This window comes from Urocitellus parryii, chromosome 4 (assembly GCF_045843805.1).
Source record: "Urocitellus parryii isolate mUroPar1 chromosome 4, mUroPar1.hap1, whole genome shotgun sequence".
Taxonomy (NCBI): domain Eukaryota; kingdom Metazoa; phylum Chordata; class Mammalia; order Rodentia; family Sciuridae; genus Urocitellus; species Urocitellus parryii.
The window spans coordinates 59,841,024-59,847,456 of NC_135534.1; the positions used below are offsets into that span (position 1 = coordinate 59,841,024).

Below are 6,433 nucleotides of genomic sequence, written 5' to 3' on the forward strand. Positions count from 1 at the left end.
GCTCAGGCATATTGAATAACATTATTCTTGGAATATGAAAATTCCAGACCTGAGGGTCATAACACCATATGATTATATATATCGTAATCTGGTCCTATGCCAAAAATTATTCCACTATGACTTATGGAATCAAATTTTCATGAACAGCAGTATTATTTTTGCCTTAAACCATTTTGATGTTCTATTGATTTTACTTGTGAGACAGAACGCCGGCTATTCCGTGAGGACCCTGCTTCTCTGAAAACTTTTTAGGGATTGGATGTTTTTCCACTATAACTCCTCACACTGAAAAGCCTGGAGGAAGACTTCTCATTTATTCTCATTGATACCACTGGAATAATATCCACTCTTTATCTCTAAAAATCAAATATACTTTGATACTCATGCCATAATACAGTCAATACTTCTACTTCCTTGAAGATTTTGAAGTCCAATGCACTGCTGCTTTGTTGAATATTTTACCAATATAACTCTTGTTAGTTTTACTTTAAACTATGATGAAAATTTTGTGTTTGTTAGGACTTCTTATATTCATGAGTAAAATTTATATTATATTCCTAGAATTACATTATTAGTCAGCATGGTTCCACATTTTTACTAAATATTGACAAATTACATCCTGGTTAATTTAACTCTTGTTGTACCCCATCTTGTAGGCAGCTATGTAGGCTTACTATGGTTTACGCTAGGATGATAACTGTTTTCATCACCATCTCCATCTTACTTGTGTCCTGTATAGGAAACCTTCATATCTCCTTGTTTTTGTACCATCAGGGATGATTATGTAATGTGATCAATTAACCAAACTTTGCCTCATGGTGTTTGCATTTTGCATTCTGTTACATCATTTAACTTTAGTGACATAAAAAAAACAAAAACAAAAACACAAAACCAAACCAAACCAAACAAAAAACTTCTGTAAAGTTAGTTGCTTAAAAAGAGTAATTCTTTTTTAACATGTTTTCTTTTTAAAAAAAAAACTATTTTTAATTTGTATTGGTGTATCATAATTATACATATTAGTGGGATACATTGTGACATATTCAGAGCACATATTATATAATTTGATCAATTTTATTTTCTAGTACATTCCTTCCCCTTTATCTTCTTTCCTCCTGATCCCCTTCTTCCATTTTCATGAGATTTCTTTTCTTTTCTTCAGTCTTACACATATGAGAAAAAAACGTACAACCCTTTTGGTTCAAGTTTCTTAGGGTTGGATGAGAGATTATTTCAGTCTAGGTTCTCTCACTCTATCTCTTCCAGCATTTGCTATAAGTCAAGTAATAGTTTGGCTGGATGGTGGAAGACAGTTTCATCTAACTTCCCCAGAGATTAGAGAGCTGAATGCTGGGCTCTTCCTCATTGCCCTTTGCAGTTCAGCAGGTCAACTAGGACTCACTCATGACAATTTTGGGGTTTCATGTGCTACAGCAAGAAACTCCAATTCACAATCTCTTTTTAAGCCTTTGTTTGCATCACATTTACTGATTTCAAAAGAAGTTATATTCCTGCCCAAACTCAAGGGGTAGGGAAATAAGCTCATCTCTTGATGGGAAAATGTTAAACATCATGTTGAAAGGGCAGTGATTCAAGGGCAAGTCACTATCCCATGGATCTAAATTGGCTTCTCATTTGGCTCTGCCCCATCTATAAAAACACTATGCATTCTTGGGTATTCTGCAGTGCTGCCTGTCCTAAATCATGTCTGTATGTGGATGTGCTTGTTCTGCACTAAACTGTTCCACCAGTTTGCCTGTTCTTGTACACATATCCCACAACTCTGGTTAGTGAAGCTTTAGAATGGATTTGGGAGTGTAATAGTATAAACCCTAAAAAGTTCTTTAAGATGGTCTGGCTCTTATCTTTTGAATCTATGTTATAATTTGTAAATGAAAACAAGTGGGCAAATAAACTCTCAGAAATATTTATTATATTCAATACATAACTCAAGAGGATTTAAAAATTATTGATTGTTCCACATTGTTTACCTGGTTTACTTTAAATTTATACTTTGCGTTGAAAAGTCCAAAACATCAGTTGTTGGACTTATCATGTTTCATAGTGCTATTGAAAAATATAGTAGAAAAATAAACTTTCAACTTGGATTTCTATACCCCGAAGAAGATATATTCTTGGACATAGAAATTTAGGTTGGCAGTTCATTTTCCCACTATAGTTTTGGAAATATTTTACCATTTTCTTTATTTCATAGTTTTTTAAAAAGATATTTGCTGTTAGTTTTCTTATTGCTTCATTGAAGATATTCCCCTCAACCCCTTTGACTGTTTTGAAATTTTCTCTTTATCTATTTCCCAGTGGTTTTACTTTGACCCTCTTAGGTGAGTTTTTTTTAATAAATCATGTTTTAAATTTTTGACTTGATTTCTTTAATAAATTTTATAATCTTCATTTAAAAATATTGCTTCTAACCTATATTTTAACTCTTTTATGACCCACGTATATGTGTGTGTGTGTGTGTGTGTATATATATATATATATATATATATATACATATATATATATAACTTGATGATTTTCTAAATCTCTATTGTTTTTCATATTTTCTACCAAATTATTTCTCTAGGAATTATTATAGATGTTATTTTGATAACTCTCAGTTCATTATCTCTTCATCTAGGTATGATATGCTGTTAGCTCACCTATTGAATATGTATTTTAAATTAATGCAATTTCAAAAAATAAAATTCCTAACTGGATATTATTACTTTCCAGTTTATGGCTGAAAAATTTCATCTTACATCCAATTTATTGTGTATAATGATCATAGTTCTTTTATAATAGCACTGATTTTCTTTTGAAAATTTTAATGTTGTCTTTTTATTTGATTTTTGGTTGGTAATTATTGTCCTTGATGATTATACAATCTTTTGGACACAGTATTTTCAACAATTACCTCAATATTAACTCTTCTCACTGAAATTGGATGATCCTCATTAATAACATTTAAGAAATATTTGTTTTATGTTAAGTTAATAGAATTCACTATGATTGTCATAGAAGTGAGTGAATGAAATGCTGTTAATAGTGACTTCCAAAGTCCAATTTGATCTTTTCTTTCTTGAGCAATATTCTACTTACATTATTCATTCAACATTACCTTTTCTGTTGACATTTTGAAAGCCATGAACTTATTATTTATTTACTTTGTCCACTTTATATATCTTATTATATTAAACTTTCCATACTCCAATTTTTTTAGGATTATTTAGAATTGGTTTTCTGTTAACATCCATTTTTTAACATTTTTTGAAGTTCATGAATAGTGTTCTTTATTTCTTAAACATTTTGATGTTCAAAGTCATCCAATTATAAACCAGTACACAAATAAATAAATATTCATTCTTGCTCTCTCTGTAATGTGTGATTAAACTCCCCCATATCTCACACCTGGTACCTCCTCTGTATGTGAATCATCACTACCCGAATTCCAGTTCTCCTGTCAGTGAGTAAAATTTATATTATATCCCTAGAATTACATCATAAGTCAGCACGGTATCATAATTTGAGTAAATATTGACAAATTACGTCCTGGTTAATTTAACTCCTAACTTGACCTCTAATTAAATATCTCTATGAAGGAAATTTTGTTATTACCTTAAAGAGATCAATAGTCAGATAGTTCTAATAGTAAGTTCTTCCCTCAATGAATTCAAGTTCTCCTCCTTGAAACTTACGCTTACATGGCACATTCTGTGTTAGGTTTCAGTAGAGAATATGTACTCACACACAAACACATGTCTCCAATAACTGTGGTCAATATTTCATATATATGTATTTATGTATATCTAATATGTATATACAATTGAAGGATGATTTGACAAAAGAAATTTCTTTATTAATTTTTATCATAAATTTCAGTCTTTTAGGTCTTTGGCTTCCATAACCTAAATAAGTTACTCTCATTCAATCTTTTGTAGTAAAGAGACTCTTCACCCGCTCCTAGATCTGCTTGGTTCTGATCCCATAAATGACTGGTTTGAGGGCAGGGGGGATGACTACATAGAGATTAGCCAGGAGGATATGGATATACTGGGGGATGTGATGACCAAAATGATGAGTTAGGAAGGAGAAAAGAGCTGGGCCAAAGAAGGCTAAGATGACACAGATATGGGAACTGCAGGTGTTGAGAGCCTTCAGGCGTGCATCTTGGGAAGGGAGGCGGAAGACAGTGCATAAAACTTTAGCATAGGAGATGATGATTAGAACCACATCCAGGACAAGATAGAAATATTCCCTAGACCATTATAGACATTGGCATGGATACTGGCACAAGCCAGAAGTGCCACTCCCATGTGCTCACAGTAGGTATGAGGGATGATTCTATGCCCACAGTAAGGCAGCCTCAGGAGGAGAAAAACGATAGGTGCAATCATGCACAAGCTTCGCAGAACCACGGCCACAGCAATCACCCCAATGATTCATTCGGTTGGTGAGGATTGTGGTGTACCTGAGAGGGTTACAAATAGCCACATAATGATCGAAACCCATAGCCAGAAGTACAATGCTCTCCATGACTGTGAAAAAGTGCACAAAAAACACTTGAGCAACACAGCACCCAAAACACAGCTCCTGAAGGTTGAACCAGAAGGTGCCCAGCATCTTGGGGATGATAGAGGTAGAGAGACTCAGGTCAATCACTGACAGCATGGCCAGAAAGTAGAACATGGGTTGGTGGAGTCTAGGATCAGTCCAGATCACAAACAGAATGACAAGGTTTCCCACAAGAGCAGTCAGGTACACGACACAGAAAGGAAAACCAAGCCAGACCTGTGCAGCCTCCAATACTGGAATTCCCAAGAACATTAATGGGCAAGGGTGGGACTCAGAGGCATTGGGAGAAGGCATTCTCCTGCAGGCTGAGGGCAGTCATGGCTTTAAAGATTTCTGCCAGTTCCCATTGGGCAGTGCCTCCAGACTTCATTGAATTCTACAAAATTCAAAACAATAAAGGGCTACAAACAGAGGATTGATAATGGGAATATGTTTCTCTAAAGGCCTTTGATTATTTTTCTTTCCTTTGACTCTCCATAAGTTATCCTAGTGACACTCCTTATTTGTACTGGAAGTGGGAGAGGATGAGCAGCTGATTAGAAGCTAACACCATACCTCTTGTGAAATTATGGGTTCAGAGTAGAAAAAGTACTTACTTTCCTCTTATTCAAGAAAAGAACATTATAAAGGATAAGAAAACTGATGATAATGATCACTAGCACAATATATCAGCTATGATTAATTTGACATATGCTATTTCCCATTGCATCTGATGTCATTTACATGTATCATCTTGTTTAGTTCTCCCCAGGATTCCCTGACACAAAATACTACCAAGATCTGCTTTTATGGAAGAGAAAGCTTTTGATAAATTTATTAAATTCCCGTTTGTTTGGAAGTTAATAAGCAGAAGAGTCCAAGATTTGGAAACAGTTTGAAACTAGGCTATGTGACATTGATTTGGATCTGACGGTGCAATACTTGCTAATGGAAGTAGTGATAGAAAGATAAGGCCTGAGGAGAGTAAAAGGATCTAAAATAGACAAAACTTCCTCACAGGAAGTCTGTAAGATTTACACTACTGGGATTTGATACTTTCTATGAAGCTATGTTAGTGTACCTACTTCAAAAAAAAAGTAGAAAAAGAAAGAGTGGAACAAAACAAAACACACATTAGCACCCAAGTATTAAGTAAATATTGCTAAGTGTGGTGGCTCATGATGGTAATCCACAACATTTAGGAGGCTGAGGAAGAGGATCACATGTTGAAGGCCAACCTGAGCAACTTAGTGAAACCCTGTTTCAGAATCAAAATAAGAAAGGCTGGATTGTAGCTCAGTGGTAGAGCAATCCTGAGTTCAATCCCCAATGCTGTTGAGGAAGAGAGAGACATGGTAGGGGAGGAGGGTGAGTGGAGGAGGGCATTATATTATGCATGTTGTTTCATATATTGAGGTTAACTGATGCCACATGATCAAAAACCTCCACCCCAAATCCTACTCTTGGTCTTCCTGGCATGGCCAGTCCCTATCCTAAGACCCATGGAAAAAAATCATCAGTTACCTTCAAAGTGTTAGTAAAATTGGGGTAGGGGGATAGTAATGAAGTCTCTAGGTGCCAGAGAATTTCCTGTTCAAGTGAATAGTAATTCCCCCTTGTCATTACATCAGCTAAAGAGAACCTTTAGGGAAATCTCTGAACATTCTGACTCTGACTCAGTCAGTTGTCAGTTCTTGTTATTGCACATAATATTTATGACAAGACCCATTTTATCTTTTGCTCTCCTTTCAACTTTCTGTCAGTTTATGAACTACTTGGAATAATCCTTTGGGAACTGTTGGATATTTATATAATCAGTAACTGTTTTCTGTTTATTTTCACAAAAGGCATATGATATACAATTTACTATTTAAAAATT

The 6,433-nt window shown here is 34.8% G+C and overlaps 1 pseudogene; it reads right to left on the minus strand.

Moving 5' to 3' along the window:
• Positions 1 to 3,963: 3,963 nt before the first annotated feature.
• Positions 3,964 to 4,869, minus strand: LOC113177732 (olfactory receptor 52E8-like; annotated as a pseudogene).
• Positions 4,870 to 6,433: the final 1,564 nt, after the last annotated feature.